Below are 23,152 nucleotides of genomic sequence, written 5' to 3' on the forward strand. Positions count from 1 at the left end.
TTTCACTGTATTCACTTCTTCATCCACAGCAGAAATCTTGTTTCTCTTCTAAAGAGAAACTTAAATGTGATATTTATAATTCACATGAAGGCTGTGGAAGCTAGCATCAAATGCTTATGATTATATTCAGATAATAATAAAAAAAAGTAATGGAAGTCTAGTAGAGCTTGCTTATTACTGTTGGTCTCAAGTGCAGTGTCATTTAAATTCAAACAGCACTGCCCTCTACTATGAAAAATTGTCCAAAGGGCAAAGAATTGTCTCCGGAGCTATTCACTGATGTACATTAAACCCTGGTGGAGAACAGATTTCTATTGACAGTATGAAAGGGAAAACCAGAGTGTTTTGTGGAAAACTATGCATTTTAATAAATAATTTCCAAATGATTTCATTAGATGATTGAGGCTTTTCAAATATGAATTTACAGAGAATTAGGACAGAAAGATGAATAGTGGCATTAGTAATGCCTCACCATGAAAACAGTCTTGGCTGCCACTCTAAAAGTGAACATATAATTATTAAAGCCCCATCATCTTATTTTATTATTTTATTAGGGGTCATGTTCTATTAAGCTTCCTATATCCTGATGAAAATGTGACTTTTTACTTAGCAGGACTGTGAATAATACAAATCTAATATTGGATTTCATTTTATTAACCAAAGAAAGACAGCAAACACACACACATCAAACTATCCTAAGGGCAAAAAATCCACAAACAAAACCAAACAACCAAAGATGTAAAGAAAACAGAAACCAATCTCTCTACTTCTGCATTTCATAAATATAATTGAATATTTGTATCAAATGATATCTGAATCTTTGGCAAAAAGCATACACCCATTTCGTAGAGCATGTTACCAAGTAGCTTTGAGAGTATAGATGGAAAGGTTAAAAAAAAACCCAACAACTTTCTATTTATTTTTCCCCTTTTTAAAAGTATTAAAGTACCATTTAAAAAAAGATTTTATTTATTTATTTGAGAGAGAAAGAGAGAGCATGAGCAGAGGGACGGGCAGAAGAAGAGGGGAACAGGCTCCCCACTGAACAGGGAGCCTAATGCAGAGCTTGATCCCAGGACCCCAGATCATGACCTGAGCCCAAAGCAGATGCTTAACTAACTGAGCTACCCAGGCACCCCTTAAGTGACATTTTTGTCACTGACTTGAAAGATAATCATGAACATTTGTCATTACATTATTTATTTTAGTGTTGCCTTAGTTCTCTTTAAAATGAAATGTGGAAAATGGTATTTACTCTTTACTTCATGGAATAGTAGCAGTATCAAAGGAAAGATCTCTTCAAATATATCAGCATTATTTCAGTTAACTTGCAAGCTACCCTAAAAGATTTTAAATAGACCAAATATTTTCTTTAAATTCCTTGAAGAACACCAAAAACTTCTTTTTTTCTCTCATGGACGAAGAAAGTAATATCAACCAAATTCAGATCAAGCCAATTATTTCTGATCCTTTCTAGAGGAAACTTACTCAAAGGTAAGAAAACATTTATGTGTGATTTAGGAAAAAAAAGTATATTTTTCCAAGTGTTAAGACAGTGTTCTTCAGCTCCTGACCCGTTTTCACCATGTCCCTGTGTGCTGCTGAGTTCCCGCACCATTCAAATAAATAAAATTTACTGTCTTCTGCTAATGTTTTGCCCTAATGCATTTGAACTATGTACCCTATTAGATCATTCTATGTAGATAATTCCTTATTTATTACCACCCAAGTTTTGATTTTCCTTCTCAGTCTGATCCTTGGTTTTTCTAATTAGATCATCAAATCTCTCTTTTTCCGTCTCACTCTCTCTCTTCATTCTCTGAAGAACTAGCAATATCATACCATCTTCTCCATCAGTCAGCTCAGGAATGAAGCACATGGCTTGGATAAGCTCAGTTACCTTTTCCATCTGACAAAGTGGATCTTCTACTTTGAAATGCAGTACCCTGCAAATAACTAAGAGGAAAAATGACAGGTAAAATAAGGTCACTAACAAAAACACAGTATTTTGATCTACTCACAAAATCTTGCTTTTGGTTTGTTGAAAGCTTTCCATTTTTAAGGGAGTTTTCGTATGGAACAATACATAGAAATAGAATTAGTCACCTTGGTTTAATAATTTCCTCTCATAATCCTTAAAAGCAGATTTGACATTTGTCTTCTCTCAACCACATCATAATTTCAACATTAGCAAATTCCTTCCTTCCTCCTTCCCTTCCTTTTTTTCTTAATAGTTTCTGTAGTCTGTCTCCTTCCCTCCCTCCTTCTCTATTTCAAATAAGACTTTTCCTGAATAATAGCAGCAATACAAGCAGCCATAAAGAAGTATGTCTAGAGACTACAAAGAGGGAAAGTGTGGAAAGAATTGATAAATCAAATTTACATACTGAGCACTTTTATTATCTTTGCAAATAAATTTATTTTGTGAGTTCATGTTATTACAGGACAGAAAAAACAATTACATTGAATGGCTAAGTGTTTAGCCTTAGTTTTTAGTTTTAATTTTCATTTTCTGATGAAGTTTAGTACCTCATTTAATCTTTAACAACTATGTTACATTACTATCATTAAAAGTAGTGGAAATTTTTAAATAATTTAACTTTAATTGATATTAATTCATTGACCAGAAGAGATTAGTCATAATGGCTTTTAAGACTGAAATACCTAGTCCACTCTCTTTGGACAGTGTCACTATGACCATTTACATGAGGCCACTAAGCACGAAGAGTAAGAAAAAAAAAATTGTTCAATCTAATCCAAGGTCTTTCATGATACATGAGTCTTCCTAAACTATTATTCAAATTTATCATTAGTTTCTGTTTGACCAATTGTAGTGGTAAGAAAATTATCATGTCATTTAAAAAATATATTTTATTTATTTATTCATAAGAGACACAGAGAGAGAGAGACAGAGACATAGGCAGAGGGAGAAGCAGGCTCGCTGTGGGGATCCTGATGCAAAACTCTATCCCAGGACCCTGGGATCATGACCTGAGCCAAACCAGATGCTCAACCACTGAACTACCCAGATGCCCCTCATCTCATTTTTAGTCATTAATTAGAAATATTTTCTTTATGTTGACCTAAAGTTGACTTGTTGCCTATCCCTGGTGATGCCAATCATATTGCTTAAATTAGAAGATGGCCAAATCTGATAGACTATTTTTTCAAGGTGGTTAGGAGAAGATTTTTCATGGGGAGGATTTTTGGATACATTTCAATGTTTCTTAGAATCATATACATATGTATCACGGTAATATTTGTTAGAAGTACTTAAATAAAGGCATTGTTCCCTGTCCTATCACCAAGATTTGGATATTTCCTGTTGCCAATGATTTCCCCTTCATTTCAAGTAAAAACAGTTGAGAAAGAAGCTCCATCAAGTATTTGCTCTACTTATTCTCCTTTGCTATTTTATTGTCCATTATACTATAAGCTTTTACTGGCAGAGCTCCTGTTGGTCCTGCTCAGAGACATATCTCTAGAACTGTACTGTCCAGTATGGTAACCACCAGCCACATGCAGCTAAGTAAAATTATATTTAAATAAATTAAAATTAAACAAAATAAAAATTCAGTTTCTTAGTCACACTGATCACATGCCAACTCCTCAAAAGCCACATGTGGTTAGTGACTAGTGTAATGGATAGGGAAGATTTAGAACAGTTTCATCATTGCAGGAAGTTCTACCAAATAGCATTGATTTATAGCCTAGCCCTGGTCCTAGAAAGAAGAAGTAAATATTAAATTAATTAACTTATTCGTCAGTCTTTAGGAAGCAGAAATCCCACTTATTTTGTCCTCATGATGAGGAGATCTTTTTGGATGCCAATATAGGAATGGGTGGAAGAAGACTTAATGCAATTGCTATCCCCTATAATCTACTTCCTAGACCAGATGGGCAGCCAAGAATGATCATATTCTAAGAAAGAAATCTCCTGAGTCTTTGTGAATATTGCTAGGTATTCATGAAATGGTGATGGTAGTGGGGATCTTAGTCTTTCCAGGCTGCTATAACAAAATATCACAGACTGGGTAGTTGTTTAGCAACAGAAATTTATTTCTCACAGTTCTGGAGGCTGCCAGTCCAGCATCAGGGTGTCAGCATGGTCTTGTGAGGGTCCTCTTCTGGGCTGCAGATCTCTCATTGTATCTTCACATGGCAGAGAGAACTATGGAAGTCTGTCAGGCTTCCCTTATAAGGGCACTAGTCCCACTCATAAGTGTTCTACCCTCTGACCTAGTCACATTATAATGACCCTACCACCTTTTGCTGTCACCCCAGGGGTTATGTTTCAATATACGAATTTTGGGGAGACACAAACATTCAGACTACGGCGTGACCTTTTACAAATCCTACTTTTGTTTGAACTATTTTGAGAGTACTCAGTGCTAAAAGAACCTGAAGTTTTAATTGCTTCATGACAACATTGGCTAGCTAAATGAAATTGAGGGAAAAGTTTTGAATCAAATATGTGAGTTTAAGATCATAGCAAAATAATTGTTAAAGAAAGATGTTTTTGATTATTTTTTTCTTTAACCTTTTCTCATTCTAGAATTTTTCCATTAAATTCTGAAATGCTAGATCCAATTTAAGGCCTGTCACTCCATTTTTGGTTCACACTGTTTTCTTCAGATACAATACTACATTGTAACCTACAATATTGTGCACTGGCTGCAAATCCAGAAAATGTAGAATTTATTATTTTCTTGTCATTGATGAAATCCAGCCAAGCATTAATATCTGCTCACTGTATAAAACTGTTTCCTTTTAGGGTATAATATTAAAACAAGGAGATGATATTCTTTCAACATGGTGCTTGTAGTTTCAACTGAAGTGAAAATACTATCTCGTTAAGCCACAGATTAAGGAGAACCATAATTGAAGCATGACAATTTGAAGGAAAAAATTCATTAATCTTCCTCCTACTGTTCTTTTATCTAAGGAATTCTCTAATCAAGCAGAAATGTTAAATAAGAGAAAATTGATAGAATGGGAGCTCTGAAGTCATTTAGTCAAGATTCTTCATTGGTTAGATGGAAATATGGAACAACCAGAGATCTTCTTAAGTCTCAGCAGCAAGAGTCCAAGAGTCCAGAATCCTTGACACTTACATAGATACTAGAGAAAAAGACATTTGAAATGCATTTTGAAATGCATTTTGTATCAACAAATATTTACTCAGAATTTATAAGTGTCAAGGTATTGGGAGGTTTTATTTGAAGATGAGACAGACAGAGTTTCAAAGGACACATAAGTTAAGATCATGGTGTTGATTTTTCCTGTCTCAGAGATATGCTCTTTATCATCTACTCTTATTAAAGATAATAGGATTGTATATGACTTAAAGAGTGTCTACTTCACTCTATTTAATTGATATTCTATAAAGTCACACTCATCAGATTTCAACAATTAAACACAGTATTAAACTAGTAATTGCTTTAAATGCTTAGCAAAAATATGCCCTGCCAGAATTATATTCATTATGTTTCCCTAGTGAAAGACTGGCCAACTAGAGAAGTTATTGACTTTTTACACTGCAGCTTTGAAACACAAGATGGCTATTTAGAGACTAATTTTAGTTGGAGAATGGGAAGATACTTTCATTCACCCTTTCATTCAACAAATATTAATTCAATACTAGCATTTAGATGCTGAACTAGATGCTTGGGATTCGACAGTGAACAAAACAAACATTCCTCCTCTCCAGGAGCTAACACTTTAGCAGAATGAGTCATAAAGTTTTAAAAATACATTACATGTAGGTTTTCTACTGTGTTAGAAAATGATGACCAGCAAAGTATAGTCGTGGAACAAGAGAAAGAAGATCAAGAATGGTGGATCAGGGCAGCCCGGGTGGCTCAGTGGTTTAGTGCCACCTTCAGCCCACGGTGTGATCCTTGGAGACCCGGGATCGAGTCCCATGTCGGGCTCCCTGCATGGAGCCTGCTTCTCCCTCTGCCTGAGTCTTTGCCTCTCTCTCTCTCTCTCTATCCTCTCTCTCTCTCTGTGTCTCTCATGAATAAATAATAAAATCTTAAAAAAAAAGAAAGATGGATCAGTGGGGGATCATATTTAAATAGGTCAGAGTTGGCCTTATTAATGTCTTCTAGCAAATGTTTGAGGAAAAGGAAATCAATTATGTTGAAATTGTGAAGGAGATTCTAGACAGAAGAACCAACCAGTATTAGCTCTAACGTAGGAAGGTACCCAGTTTGTTTGAAGAGTAGCCAAGAGGCCAAAGGCACTTACATAGAGTGAGTGAGAGGGAGAGCAAGAGAGCTGAGGTCAGAGAGGAAGCAGCTTCCAGATAACACAAGATCATTGTGAGGACTTTGATCTTATTCAGAGTAAAATGCAGAGCCATTTCGGAACTTGGAGAAGTGTCATGGTCGTGATGCATATTTTCACAAAACTATGTTTATCTGATCATCCAGAATAAATCTTGGTAAATGGCATTTTAAAGTAGATATGGAAAAGAACTGGAACCTGCATTCAAATTAGTTGTATTCAACTTTCATTCAATAATAAATATTCATCAAACACCCCCTATATGCCTTCATAGGAACCTCAGAAGAGAAACATTTTATGCCAGATTTAATGCCCTTTCAAACACTTACTTCAAGTTTAGATATTTATATTTCATTAGTATGATTTGTATGAAGCTATTTAATAAGTATGTCTCTAAAGAAGATAGGTGAAAACTGACAAAAATCAGTTGATGCAGTCAATGGGCCCATTGTTATTTTTTTTTTCTGCAAGAACCTGTTTTATGTCTTAGATGAAACTTAGCAAGAAATTTCTGTGAGCAGATTTTCAATGCTACCCATATGTCTACTCCAAAAGAAAAATAATTAGGTAGAAGAATGGCTTTAGGAAACATAGGTAAGGATTACACTAATTTTTTTCTTAAAGAATCTATCTACAAATCTGAGTTGTATCATTTCTACATATATTGCGGGGAAACTATTCAGACAAAACCAAACCATCCCACAGAGCAATCTAACAAAATGAGTCTATTCTGAAACATCTGCAGATTGTTTTCATCTTAAATTTTTTGTCAAGCCAATCTAAGATAACTGGCTATCATTAGCATGACCACATAATTCAAGAAAAGGAGGAAGCAAATTTCTGCAAAGAAAATCATGTAATACTAACACGTCCTTACTAAAAAATTTTATTCCTTAAATTTATTGTGTTTTCACAGCAGTGTTTGATCTGTTCTGACTACCTTCACATTGTTTTTAAAACACCCTTACATTCCTTTTTATTTTTACTGTTGCTACACAGAGAGCAACTTATTGAAAAAGACTAGTTGTAATTAGTTGCCTCCAGAACCCTGGCTTACAGACTTACTGCCTTCATTTAAATTCTGGCTCATCTGTGGGCTAGTTTGGGAATATTTGGGACATTTTTGAACCTTTCTTAGCTTATCTTCTCCCTTGTAAAAAGGTATTATTATAACATAAGTCTTTAAGCATACTTAAGATGAAATAATCCATGTTGGTCACCTAGCACAGGGCCTCTTCCACAGTAAGTGCTGAGTAGATTTTTAAGTATTATTATGATCATCCATTTAACAATTCACGTTACTTCACATACCTAAAATTTTTATAAAGCATTACCACCTCAGATAAAACGTTTCCAGGAATCTCTCTTTCTATATGATAAAATGCTTTTTCCTTGGACTTGTATTATAAGTCCCTTTGGAACTAGCATGTTCCTGTGGTCTAGAATGACCTAGACCAACTGGTTTTCAGTGAATGTATCTTATAAACTTCCTTAAAATCTGTCCTGTCAAGATGGATATGTTGCCTCTCCTTAAACCAATCCCCTACAATGTCCCTTTCATAAGTCTACCTCAATTATCTACATCGAAATTGGAGCTTTCTTTTTCCTCTGCAAGTCTAAATCTCATTTATCTTCCAGGGACAGTTCTAGGTAAATTTCTTTTATGAAGTAATGACAATCCTTTTTCCTTAAAAATCTACAGTACTTTACTGCCTTTCTGTTCATTTGTCATACATCATATGTTGTTGCTATTTGATTATTTTGTTGTTGATCACTAATCCCCGAGAGTTTGGAAGCTCTTAGAAACACAGGACTATATTTCTCTATGTAAACTATAGGACTTGGCACAATATGAGCCACAGAATCAAACCCATATTTTGATCAATGTATTATTCTTAATACAATGATCTACATAGTATGTACATTAAATTTAATCTTGGTGAAGTGATGAGTGAATTCTTCTGAAAGCAATGCAGATATGTGTCATAATAAAAAGCAAGAGCACTAAATCATTCAGGCATTGATGATGGAAGTCCTGGAAAAGATGTTTTATTAAAGAGATGGTAATCTTTTTTTATGAATAATGTTTTAGGTGTTATTGCTATAGCTTTATTTGGCACCAGGAGGATACTGGTAATCTGAGATTATTGTGATCTCTAGGATACAGTCATTAAGTTAGAAGCTTGCTGAATGTGTGTAGATGTGAGAGAGAGGCACAGAGAGAGAGAAACAGAGAACTCAAATGTTTCTTCCTCTATTATGTGCCTGTGTAATTTAATGCATATAAAACAATATACACTAAATTTAAAACTTGATTAATGGAAGGACATTTTGAAATAAAACTCATATTCTCAAAAAAAGGTTGATAAGAAGAGCTTAAGAAATATATTTTAAAATACATTTTTTAAGGTTAAAATGTTGAAAAAATACAGAAGATTATGCATTGTATGTAGTTTTCATTTTCAGAAGAGTTGAACACACTTGCACTTCTTGCATCTATCTACCTAAGGCCCAAAGTTTCCCAATTTGTATGTTTCCCCATTTATCAAATTGCTCACTAGAAATTGGAGATCTAATAATCTCCTTCGGGCACCATGTGCCTAAAAAACTGGTTTACTGTGGTTATAGAAACTGGGACTACTACACAGTGACCAGCCTAGTACTGTTTACTCTAGATATTAAATTCCTCTAATTGCAAAACTTTAAAAAAAAATAAAATAAGGTGTATTTTATTTTATTTTTTTGTACTTTATTATAATAGAATACAACCTAAAGTTGTAAAGTGGGCTTAACTAGTGTGAATACTTCTTTCTTGTTGACTCACACTATAATATTCAGTGTAATAGAAAAACTGCTGGTTTCAGAAAACCTGTTTGTCTTGCCTTTAGCTATAATTAGCAGCTTAACTTTGAAAAGTCAGTTGTGAGGATGATGTTTCTTTGTCTATATGAAAAGACTTATTTTTAATTTTTCTATCTAAATAGTAAAATAATTATAGTGAGGATACATTTTCAAACATCTAGGTCTTCCTCCCTCCCAGTAAAAGAGCAAGGAAAAAAAATACAATATGTCATTGAACAGTTAGCAGTAAAAATGGTTAAGAATTAGGAGATACATACCACTTTGTTCCATAGTTATTTAACATTTTCAGGAAAGTGTATGATTTTAATGGTTGTACACATGAAATCATCCAAATGTTTGGCTAATTGCTTATGTCTGCATTGGTGATATATGTAATCTCATTGGGCATTAAATAATTGTGGTTGCTTTTATGATGCTGCAAATTGAAAAAAATAACCACATCTATTATTAATGTTTTCCTAATTCAGGCATATTTGGAGATAATTCAGGTTTGGTTCCAGACCACTAAAATAAAGCAAATATTGCAATAAGACAAGTAAAATGAATTTTTTGGTTTCCCAGTGCTTATAAAAGTTATCTTTACACTTTACCATGGTCTATTAGGTGTCCAATAGTATTGATTCTAAGACAATGTACATAGTTTAAAAATACTCTTGCTTAAAAAATGCTAGCCATCATTTGAGCTTTCAGTGACTCATAAGCACTGATCACAGATCACCATAAAAATATAATAATAGTGCAAAAGTTTAAAATACTGTAAGAATTACCAAAATGCCTCACATGAACTGAGAAAATGCTGTTGGAAAAATGGAACAGATACATTTGCTTGATGCAGTATTGCCACAAACCTCCACAAAACAGAATGTCTGTGAAGTGCAATGAAGTACCGTAAAGCCAGGTATCCCTATAATTTGTTAACCTAATATAACTCAAGTTCTAGTTTTATTTTCATTTTAGATCTTAAACACTAGTGATTGCTATTGTCCTTAGGTCATGCTTCTCAAAATTCAATTCTAATGTTGGCCATCAACTATTTTTCCCAAAGCATTTGCTCTATTTAAGTTTTATTTTTATTTGTTTTTACAAATAGTCATTTATCTTGTGGTCACTTTTGATTAATTTTAAACTCTTAAAATGGATTACATCTGGACTATATTGAAATGTATTAAATTTAGCTGATATAATTTAATATTAATTAATTTAATTTAAATTTAAAATGCATAGACATAGAAATTTTCTGATGAATTAATTTTATTTCCTAAGAATTTATCTTACAGTTGCATTCATAGACATGCAATTATACAAGTATTTATGATATGTTTTTCATTTATTATATAAGATTATATTAAATATGTCATAATATATAATGATTATAAATAAACATATCCATAAATATCTATATATCAGAGTATACCTGAAAGTATTAGCCAAAAATTAATAATTAATTTCTCCATTTTAATCAGACTCTCCACATGACCGTTGAGCACCCGAATTTGGCTGCTTCAGCTTAGGAATGGAGTAGCTTTTAATCTTTCTCCTTTATTCTCCTGTATTATTTAAATTTCTCCTACATTATTTCTTTATATTATTTAAATATTTTATCACAAAAACAAATGATTTTTATAATTAAGCAACATTAAGATCACTGAATCAATACTTTTCACTTTTTTTTCGAGGGGTAAGAGAATTCTAATAGATATGAAATAAAAACGCTTACCTCATGAAATAAAAAGGCAAGAATTAGACTCCAGTATTTTTATCATTGTTTGTAAGAATAAAAAGCAAATGCTTTAAGGTTGTGAATTTGTTGTTGTATTCACCATTTAGGGAATGGCACTTTTTTGACATTTTCATAAGAGTACTGTAAAACTATGCAATTTTGTAAATTTAGAATGACATTTGAAAGCATATCCTTCCGTGTAATTGTGTGGTTTTGTTGTCCTACTGTCAGTTTCGATTGACACTTAATAATTAGGTGTAGGGGTATTAAAGGATGGTGGGTTTTTAAAGTAGGTTGGCACAAGTGGAAATTTCCAAATATCCTCTTTTAATGGCTGAATAGAACATCAAGATTACAAACTATCTTTTCCCACTTTCTCTGAGTAAAGGTCTCTATGTTACAAAGGCAACTTATTAAAAAGTAAGAACACCAAATCTCTTTGAATATAAAATAAAAGGCACTCTGACCAAAACATTGATCTGCTCTCCTCATACTTAGCATGTAGAAGCAAAATTTCTCTATTTTAATAAGACTATCCATATGAATCTATTCCACTTTCATAAATATCATATTAATGCTGAATATACTACTTATAAATGTCCAACAGTGTCCATATTATACAGAAAATAGCATTTCTATTACTATATCAATCAAAAAAGAAAGAAATCAGAGTATAACCTCTAATGTGAGTACAGGAAATAACCAATTTCTTTTTAAGATTTATACTTAAGCACATTAAGATAATGATCCCTAAAATTCTGGAACATAAGCCAAAATATATTTTATGTTTTTGGACAGATCTGTGATGTAAATATGTGCAGAATTCTAATGTATTCCATTTTTTTCTGTCTAAAGAAAAATAATATTTTTACCATTTGAAATACTGGCAAAAAAATTGGGGGGAGGAACCATCTCTAAAAGTTTTCCTACCTTATTGTTTTAAGATCCTTGCTAACTTTATTTTCTTTGGCAAAAGAACTTCCACAAAACCATCTTTTCCCTCATTGTCAATACTTTGCCATTTTTGTTGGCATTCAAAAGCCACAGGAAATACTTTCATTACAAATGTTTGTCCTATTGTGACACTCCCATATTTATGCCTTTCAGGTTTTCTGGTTTCTCACTTTCCTACTTTATCACTGCCTTAGGAAGACATGCCTATATATTACTATTTTCATCTGTTCTTGATATCTTCCCCAATGTTTCCTAACATTCTATCTAAATAACCAGTAGGAAAATAATTTTTAGAAATTTCTTAAGTATTTAAAAATCAAATATTGTAGATATTTGATTCTAGATTCTAATTCTATTCTAAATCTAGATTCTTAGATTAAGAAGCTTCACTTTCACTTGAAAAACCACTTTAAGATATTATATTATGGTAGAAAACATTTTGCCTTTTTTTTTCTTCTAGAAAAGGTTTACTTCTGTAGATACCAGAATAATAGAATAATGACATAAAGAAGGGTGCAGAAGATAGAAGGCTTATCTGCTTATTGAGAGGCTTGGACTCTAATATAACTAGCTGGATCTGATTTCAAGCATGTCTCTCTTCATATCTGTGCCTTTATTTCCTCACCTGTAAAAGCAGTGTCTAAATTGGATGATTGTTGAGACCCCTTCCAGCCCTAAGATATTATATCTCTATACCAAATCTCTTTGGGAGTCAATATGATTAGGATATTCTCATGTAGGTCTTATATAGATAGTACTTTTTAGTATCTGTAGATTGATCACTGATATTTATTATGATAAATGGGAATCTAATTCATTCATTATTTACTGAGAACTGAGTCAGGTCTAGTGTCTGAGCCAGGGGGAGCTATTGAATGGAAGTATGTATGTTTACCTAACGATCTTTTCATACAGATATAGTGAAGGATAAAACTTCATGTGCCATTTGAAGTCAGAAAGAAGTATAATAATAAATCAAATATAATAAATTTTATTATGTTCACATACTAGTTTGTAGCTTACAAAAACACCTTTGCATGTTAAAAAATTTCCATTTTCACAGTAAGCATTGAGGTAGTCATAATGCACACATCCACCCCCCCCCACACACACACCCCATACATGCCATATAAGAAACTGACATAGAGCATGCCTTACATCATATAATTAGAAGACACCCTAACTACATGCCCTAGGCCACATAAAGAGAGTACAACTAGAATCTGCGCCCAGGTTTTCTTTCCAAGAAATATTTTAGTTACTTCTCATGAAAATTAGGAAAGAGAAAATATCCCTCGTATTGGTTTCTTTGGCTCTCCTTTGGAATTTTTTAAGAATGGAGGGTCTTTGCTTTAAAATTTTTACAATTTGTGTTATATAGTTTAGTGATATGTTATTCTAAATGAATTTGAAAATAACACATGCATCTATGTTTTATTGATATGCTTAGTGTTTTAAGTATGGCTAGTGTTTGGTGTGCAGTTGAATACTGGAGAATATGATGCTAATTAAATTGAATGTCTGTGGAGAGACACTGAACTTCTTTTCAGTTCACTAGTGTTCTTTTATGGTATAAGGCATCAAGTGCAAGGGGGTAAAGTAGACACTGTGATCCCTCCTTAGGATAAAGTTCTTTCCCCCCAGCTGCTGGAAGAGATGTAAGCTGAAAGCCCTCAGTTATTGGTTCTATTCAAATTGCCCCAGCTAAAAGAGTCACCTCACCCAATATCATATCCCCTTCCCTATATAGCCTGTATCCAGTGAGTAATCACAGAGATATAAAGTCTTGGCTCTTTTGTTGCAGCTTATGACTCTCAACAATTAGCAGAGTTTCAGAGCTCCCTGCGAGACCAGCTGAGATCTTTTTTTGAGACAGCATCACAGTCCAAGCTGTTCTTCTATTCAATCCTGTATCCTTTACTCTTCTACAGGCATTGATTTTTAAAGTACTCCCCAGCAAACTTCCTACCTGTAGGTTTTTGTATAGAATCTATTTCAGGGATAACCATCTACTCAATAAGGGGTATACTCAGCCATTTAGACTGTGGCTCACAAGGTCTAAGTTGACATTGATACCAAAGTACTTTCATTACCAAACTCCATTCCCTACCCCCTATGAGAGTGGAAGGATATGGGAGCAAAGTAATAAATGGAGTCTCTAGTGCAGATCTGACTCTCATTGTGTTCACTTGTCCATAGAAGTAACTGATTGCCATTTTCTCAGTCTCTGAATATATAATTTAGAGGGATATTTTTGGTAGTGGGCACGATATCCACAGTGGTTTCTTGGCCTGCAGGGTAAGAGGCCTTACAGTACGGAAGGGAAAATGGAATTCTTGAAATTGTCTCCTCCTCCTAAACAAAGTGCTAAATGAAATTCACTTTTGCAACCTGAGGGGAATGGTGGACATTGGTGTAAGGTTAAACACCTAATGGAGCAAAGGTAATAGCCCCATCTCAGTTCCATTTAATTCACCAGCCTAGCTACTAGGAAAGCCAGCTAGATCCTGAAGGATAGAATAGATCATCACAAATGGAGCCAAAGAATAGGCTCAATTGCAGATGTATTAGATGTTGTACCTTTGCTAAAATAGGGTAACTTGACCATTGGTCTGGCAAATGCATTTTTTCCCTTCCTCTCAAAAAGAGTATCAGAAAAACTTTTTCCTTTGTACTGACAAGAATATATATTAATGTCTTGCCCCAGAGCTATCTTAAAGTCCTTACCCTCTGTTGTAATAAAAACTGAAGAGATCTGAATCATCTGAACATCATAATAAACATTTCACTAGTACCTTATGTTGGTGACATCGTGCTAATCAGATTGGAAAAGCAAGAGTAACAAGTATGTTAGATATGTTTCTATTCTGGAGGATGAGGAGATTCAGGTGTTTGGCATATCAGTATTTAGGGGTTCAATGGTCAGGAATATATATATATATATATATATATATATATATATATATATATATAGTAAAGGATAAATGATTGCCTCTGATATCTCTCCCCATGAAGAAGAAAACACAACAGTTGGTAGGCCTCTTCAAGTTCTAGGTGCAGCATATTGAAACAACTGGAAGAACTATTCTCCCCAAGTAAAGTATGACATGAAAAGCTACTAGCTTTGAGTGGGTATCAAAAAAGGTTTCAGTAGTTAGTCTAGTCTATAGGACAAACAGCTCTGCTTCTCAGGCCTTACACTGTGGTTGGAGTTGTCTTTAGGGAAAAAGAAAATGTCAGATGGGAAAAAAAGAGTATTTGGTGAGTCTCCATAGGAGAAACACAGTACAGTTTATTCAGCAAGAATCTGCAGAGAATTATATGCCTTTTGGAGATGATTTCCTGTTTTAAATCACTGAACACTGGTAGAGATAGAATGCTCACCGTGTGGTTATCAAATGACCATGTAGTCAGAGCTTCCCTCATGAGTAGATCTATAATTAAGATGAGAAGATCCATCAGGAATTCATTACAATATTAAAGTAGCACATCTGAGATTTGGTATAAGCAATGCCCAAAGACACAAGTTAAGCTTGTATTTTAAGCAGATGTCTGAGACCTTCTCTGACTCCACTATCACTATGTCTTTTACTACACCATCGCCATTCTCCACTCCATCTCCACTCCCCACCATGTCAGTCACCTCTCCATCTCCTTACATGTATGGACACATGGGGATTTGGAGCAGGGCTTGGTTCATAAATATGTTGGCTTAATGTGTTGGTGGAGCAAAAAATTGACCATAGCAATCCCCTTCAGAGGACTGGGGGAGGTGAGAGGCTTCAAGAGATAGCAGTGAGGGAAAAATCATCCTGATTAGCAACCTGCAGTTGGTATACCTGTACATTCACTTTATGAGGAAAGAGGAGTGGCCCAAAATTAGGATATGTAGAAATTCATGAGCACTAGTGGACAGCTGGACTAGATGGTCAGGGGCCTGGAAGGAGAAAGAATGAAAGACTGGGGACAAGGAGTTCTAGGGCAAAGGCCCATCGTTGAACCTAGAGGAGTGGGCACAGAATGTGAAATTTTTTTCATGACGTACCAATACCACCAGACAACACCCATCATGGAAGAGGGACTAGACAGCTAAGTAGACAAAATGACTTAGCCAGTTGCTATTGACCAGCCTCTGTCCTTGGCCACTCCAATGCTTACACAGTGGGTGCTTGGATGTAGTAACCGTGGTGGCAGGGATGGAAGCTATGCATGGACCCAAGAGCTTGGGCTCATCCTCCCCAAGTCTGATCTTGCTACTGCCACTACAGAACCTTCAATCTGTCAGCAATGGAGACAAACAATGAGTCCTTAATATAGCACCATCCCTCAAGAAAACAAAGACACTTGGTGGCAGGTTAACTATACTGGACCCTTTTTTACTCAACAGTGGAAGTGACTCATTTTAACAAGAATAGGAATATTTTCTGAATATGAATTTGCCTTTCCAGACTGCAGGATGTCAAATGGCACCACTGTCCAAAGGCCTACAGAGTGATCCACCAAATCAGGTTCTTAATATCATGTCAGATCAAGACACCCATTTTATAGCAAAAGAGGTATAGGAGTAGACCCCACTGCCCCATGAGACCCATTGCCCACATTACACAGTATACCATCCAGAAGCTGTCAGTCTGATAGAGCAAAGAAGTTTGTGAAGACAAACTGAGACCAGCTTGAAGAGAATTCCTTGAAGGATGAGTTCAAGAATCAAGGGATGAGGGGATCCCTGGGTGGCTCAGTGGTTTAGCACCTACCTTTGGCCCAGGGCATGATCCTGGAGTCCCGGGATCGAGTCCCGCGTTGGGCTCCCGGCATGGAGCCTGCTTCTCCCTCCTCCTGTCTCTGCCTCTCTCTCTCTCTATCATAAATAAATAAATAAATCTTAAAAAAAAAAAAGAATCAAGGGATGAAAGGAAGGGTGGCCCCATTTATGGTCATTCCTTGTGACCATCCTGGGAATTGTGGTTTCTGTCTACACAACTCTGTGCTTTATAGATTTAAAAGTCCTAATACCCGAAGAAGGAGTACTTTTATGAGGGGACACACAAAGAGTCCTGTTACATATAAGCTATTACCTCAGGTGTCACCTGGGCTCTCACCTGGTCTAAAGGACAAGTACACAGGAAGAAGAGTCAGCATCATGGCAATGAATTGACTCGGATACTCAGGAGGAGATAAGGTTGCTGTTACTCAGCGAGAACAAGGAAGTCTATGTTTGGCTTCCAGGTGATCTACCTGCATTCATCTCAGTTTCCCTTACCTTAACAATAAATGGGCAAGTGCAAGCAACAGTCACAGCCCTGGGAAGGGAGGTCTAGCAGAAATGCTAGCTGATGATGAGGGGGAATCTAGAGTATATGGTAGAGGAGGGAGATGGTAAGCATTAATTAGCCCTACGATCAGTTGTAGCCTTACGATCAGTTGTAGTACCATGGGCTTTATTCATGCCACCAACCTTTTTTCTTATAAGACTGAACCAGTAAAAGAGACCCATCATAACCGCCAATCTAGCTAGTCCTAGTCAATTATTTATGAAGGAGCAAATATGACCAGTACAAGGAATATACTATAGTGGATACTGTTCTGTAGGGCCTGAATCTTCCTATAGAACGGAGGTATTTATTCCTACAGCTTTTTGGAACTACTACCAGCCAACATATCTCAGGTCTTGGTCTTTATAAATTGCCTTGGGCTTCCTACCCCCAAATCACATCCCCTTCTAATGCGCAGCTTGCATTCAATAATTGGTCAAGGTTTGGCACCCTCACCACAGTACAAAACACTCTGAAAGGCCCGTTGGGAAATCATATGCATCCTAATCTTCCTTATCCAATACTTCTTCTTACCCTTCCTTTCCCTTGTTTCCCTTCCTTTCCCCAAGTGTTGATCCCAAGAGTTCTCCCTAATAAATTTCCTGCCTAGTAATCTCCAATCTCAAAATTTTATTTATAGGAAATCTCACCTGCAGCAGGGAGATATAAATGTCAACCGAGCCCCCAAAATAATTTGATTCAAATCTGACAAAGAAATGACAAGAGTTCCCTCCTGACTGCCAGGGGCCTCCTCTCTTGAATCTGCTGGTCTGCTTCTAATGTAGTGCTCCCTGGTGGACTACCAATTAACAGTGCTGCACCTGCAGTGCTAGTGATGATTTAATGAGCACCATCTTTGTTCATATGTAGAACTGTCAAAATGAAGAGCTCTTCTGGAGGCTGGCTGGCTTGATTACAGCTCCATTGATGTTCTTGTATAAACTGCATCAAGGCTTAAAAGTACTTCCATATCGGGAAACTGGATAAGGCATACATAGGACCTCTCCATACTGCTTTTTTTCACAACAGCAAAGTCAATTTATAATTATCTTGAAATAAAATATTTAAATAAAAAAAGTCCCTAAAATAGGATTTCCAGCTCTCCTCCCCATCTCCCAACAAATAATGTACTTCTTTTCCTGGGAAGCGTTCTTCTGTGTTAAATAGCTATCCACCCATGATCCACCATGACTAGATTCAGACTGAAGACTCTGGGACCTTTTCCATGGCTTTGATTGTCAATCAGTTTTCCCTTGAAAACTGAGGCAGGGGCCTCTTCTGCAAGAGACTTAACTGTACATAAATCAATTGCTTTCCAATCATGCTTCAAGAACCTCCATTTTATGCCCACAAGGTATTAGAGGATATTACGCCCTTAAACTGAGAAGCTCTGAAAGAGCTCATATTCACTCATTTTTATTATTTGCTCATATGGATCAGTTTATATGAATGAGACCTACTTTGAAAACACGCTGCTTTTGAGGGCTGTGCTAATGGTATCCTATAGAGTTCGCTTAGATCTCTCTTGAGGCTGTGTTTTAAAAATGGAAAAGATAATGCTAAATGAAACTGAAAATGGAGGAAAAACAAACTTTTGAAGAGTATACTCACAATCTAATAAATTAGGCTGCAAAATACAAAGCAGTAAAGAATCCTTATAGGCACACATCAGGTTAGCCACCCAATTCTTAAAGTCTGTTTCCTGGCAGGAAACAAGTGGGGTCCACAGTGCATCAAGCATACTCTAAGCACCATGTAATTCAGTGCAGATGTGCAGCGTTGTAGGTCCCTGAGTACATGGAGGGCTTTGAAACAGACTGGTAGCACTGCCCACCACCTCAGAAGAGTGTTTCCTTTGAAGAACTGCTCTGTTTGCCCCAAGGTATTTAACACTCCTTTCAAGCTCAATACTTGAGGTTTATTGTTTGCATTTAAAATCTCATTAAACCACTGGAGCTATGGTTGCTAGGAAACTGATATTATTTGGAAGCTTGCTTTACCTTCTCCCTTGTAGTCACACCCTTAATTAGGAAGAGCCATCAGAATGGGAAGTTATAACTCACATATTTCCCACTTTGAAAGGTCACAGAGACTAAGGACCACTCTTCCTGTATTTTCCACTTCTCTGTATTCAAAAACCGTTTGTGTAATACATTCCTTTGTGGTCTTGATTAGATTGTCTTCATTAAAGAGACCTCCTCCTCCGCCATTGCACTTACATTTCCTAAATCTCCCCAAAGCAGTTTTCTATTATGAACAAAGCGGATCTCACCCTCTCCCCACACCTCCCCACACCAGTCAGGGGAAATTGTTCATTTATGAGAAAATAAAGGGTTAACATTTACTGTTAGCATTTTGCATACCAGACACCTTTAAAGGAGAGCTTATCAGTTAAATAAATCACAGTGGTATCCTTTTTGCTGCTTTTTTCACATTGATGTAATTTTGAGTTCACTGGACACATATTTCCAGTCTGAGGATCTTAGGACAGTTTTTTTTGTTGCTTTTTCTTCTTTTTAACCTCCCCTCTAAAATAATGTTATTTTCTCAATTGTTGGGCTGTGACGCTACCAATTTCCTGAAATGGTGGGAACATGATCTTCCAATTCAATATTCTTAAAAGGTTGGGCAGAGCTTAATAGCCTGAGAAAATAATATCAGCAAATTACGCATGCTGTCATCTATACCAGTCACGCAGATTGCAGAACCTCAGATTAGCATTTACCCAAGGCGTAGAAGGAAGAGATTATAAAGACATTTAATATATTTCACATCTCCTTATTATTAACTTCTGAGTTTTCAATAAAAGATAGGTGGGAATGTGTTCCAAGGCCACACCTGTACACGGCATATGACAAGAAAGCTGGGCAGTTTGCTAGTGTTTCAGGGAATCAGAGAATAGTTCATTTATCCAACAAGTATTTGCTGGCACCTAACAGGAGCTTTGCTAGTGGCCAAGGGTAAAGTGAAAAAAGCAATTATTCTTCCTTGGCTAAAGGAACTGTCTCTAGTTAAAGGGAGGAAAAAAAGACATGTATACAAGAAGCATATAAAAACCTATGAAAAAAAAAACCTATGAATATATTTATTGAGGGCAAGGACTAATTATTTACATCCCCAAGCTAAATAGGAGGCTGTGCAAATATCTTGCTTATCCTGGACTACCATATATTGTATAATCACAACCTAATATAATTATTTGGGCACATAAAAAATGAAAACTATCTTAACAACCATTTATTTCCCTCAAATATTCGCTTTAAGAGCTTATATGACTCTTCCTATGTAATCAACATCGCTCAAAATATTTCTGAACCGTTCTTTGTAAACTGCCTTCAAAGTCTGTCACTCACTTTTTGGATATTCTTTATCATGGCATATTTGCAGAATCTGAAGTTGGATTTGGGTGTTGGAAACTACTGAATGTCATTTAAAGACAAGTCTGGTGTATGTAATGACTGATCTTTCAGTATGGCTTTGATTATAAAATTAATATGATTCTAAAGTAATGAGATGCTAAAGAGTTTTCTATTACCAAAAGAGCAATCCTTTCTACAAAAAAAGAATAAAAATATTTTGTCAATTGATAGCATGGTTTAAATAAATACATGTCCTCTAAGAAATCAGCACTTTCACGCAAGTTTTAACTGTGCTTTTGCTGACCAACTATATTTCATTTCCTTATAGACTCACTAATTTAAAAATGATAGTATTTTTCACATTATTTTGGCTGTTAGGAAACTCAGAGTCAAATTAATGACCTATGTTTAAAGAAATTAAATATGCATTTTTGGGTAACCTTTGCCCCAATGTCATCTCCCATTTTCGTTATTTTTCCCCTTTGCTCATTCTTGTTATCTGTTTCTATGGTAGTGAAGTATATAAGTTTCAGAAATCATTTCAAATCTCCTTGAAAAAAATTGGGTATAAATATCTATATTCTTCTTCATTTCGATGTTTTTTCTTTAGAGATACATTTCATAATCATTTATAGATTGTTATACATGTTTCTTTAAAGCAAATAATGTAGGAAAGTAAGCATAATTAGGAGATTGTTCAGGGAAAGATTAGTGGAAAGGTAAAAGAGGTTATGTATTCCATCAAGTCTAGCTTAATAGTAAATGACTGTAATGCCTTTGGGTTTTATAACAAATTTGCTAAAAATCTAGCATAATATTAAATAATAACAACAAATTGGTTTGCTAGATTAATAGTGAACAAGCTACATATATTTCCTAATTTCCAGACCATGGGTGTGTCCTGGAAGTTATATGTGATATTTCATATATTTATGAGTAAAATGTGATTCAAAAGATGTTTTCAAAATAAGAAAAAAGTATATATATATATATATATATATACACATATATATATTGATATATACACATGCAAACATGTTTTTGTTTTGTTTTGTCTTTTGTTTTTCTTTTTAGAGTGGAAGAGAGAAAGAGGAGAGGAAAAGGGACAGAAGAAGAGAGAGAATCTTAAGCAGGCTCCACACTCTGCACAGAGCCCAATGTGAAGCCTGACATGGGGCTCTACCTCACAACCCTGAGATCATGACCTGAGCCAAACTCAAGAGTCAGATGCTTAATAGACTGAGTCACCCAGGCACCCCTGCATACATGTTTAATTAAGAATGCAAACTATCAATGGATTTGGCACAAAGAAATGGGGCTTAGTCTCCTTGAACTTCTATGAATTATTGGAGCTGTTATACCTGAATTAGTGAAATGCCTCATTGTTTATGGCAATATATGATGATAATAAAGTATTTATAGATATCTTTGAGATTCAGAAAATAGCTCCAAATTCAAATAGATATTTAAGACCCATCTCCATCACACTTAAGAAGATAATGTTAGATGTTGGTGGTATTAAACATTTGAATCCTCACAACATGTTAAGTTTGTGCAAAACATTTTCATTAATTCACACAGCTACCCTAGGATCTTGGGTATTAAGAGAGCTCATTACACATGATGGCAAGAAGATAAATTCTCCCTTAATTTCTCTATTCCCTATAGTAGTTAATAGCATGGACTTTGCAGCCAGATAGATCAGCATTCATTATTTAACAAGTTATATAATTTCTTTGTTCAATTTCTTTACCATAAAATAGAGATAATTATACTTGTATCATAGACTTGTTTTGAAAATTACACATATGTAAATTACTTAGCTCAGTAGGTTATCAATAAGTATTAACTAATAATAATAGTAGTTTTAGTAGTAGTAATAAAAGTAGTAGCAATTATAGTAATTATTCAAGAAGCAGTTGAGGATTACATATTACATATTAAAATGCAAATATTAAACAATATATCTCATGTGAAAATGTCATTAATCTTGGGGTTCTGTAAAACATATTTAATAGTTTGCCTTATAGGTTAAGAGCATGAGGCACATGTGAACAGGGAAATGAAATGGAAAGGCAGCAGAAATAAGGTTTTAGTACTTTTGATGATGTTAACTCCATACCACTTCCAAGCTAGTAAAAATTGCTTGAGATCACCCCAAACATCTCTTCTTGACAGTATCTCCGTATCTTCTTCCCTGATCTCCTTCGAAGCTAAGTTTAAGTATGGTCAGGGAAAAGGGGGTTTGAGGAAAAGAGAGGTGGGTCATGTGGACGTGGAGTGCTCACCTATACATCTTTTACACTTCTTTCTGGGCAAACAGGAAGAGTAAACCTAGCTGTCCTTGCATGTAATCCGGTTCACGTGGCGGATTTCTGCTAAGGGCCGTTAGCAGAAGGGGTCTATGTAACTAACAGCCCATAGCATTGAATTGCAAGGGTGAAACCTCTAACACTTCCTTCCTTGTTTGGTGATCAAGGAAGCTAAGTATTCCAGATGGAGCAGCTAGGGCTGGTGGACGCATTTACTTCAAGTAGACTTGTTATTTTGGAGATTTTCCTGTGAAGAAGAAATTAGTCTTTGTTGTATTAAGCCATAAGATTATATTTTGTTTTCTCACCTAGCATATCCTGATTAAATATAGGTGTGTAGAA

The 23,152-nt window shown here is 35.3% G+C and overlaps 2 long non-coding RNA genes across 16 annotated transcripts in view; both read left to right on the forward strand.

Annotated features, from left to right (window-relative positions):
* Positions 1-23,152, forward strand: part of LOC140624701 (uncharacterized) — a 360,972-nt gene that overhangs the window by 145,698 nt on the left and 192,122 nt on the right. The gene's annotated exons all lie outside the window — the stretch shown is intronic.
* On the forward strand, positions 1,731-21,923 carry LOC140624703 (uncharacterized). Its single transcript, XR_012024174.1, has 2 exons — positions 1,731-1,975; positions 21,573-21,923. It is a non-coding gene; the product is annotated as an uncharacterized lncRNA (long non-coding RNA).

The sequence above is a fragment of the Canis lupus genome, chromosome 35, assembly GCF_048164855.1.
Source record: "Canis lupus baileyi chromosome 35, mCanLup2.hap1, whole genome shotgun sequence".
NCBI lineage: Eukaryota > Metazoa > Chordata > Mammalia > Carnivora > Canidae > Canis > Canis lupus.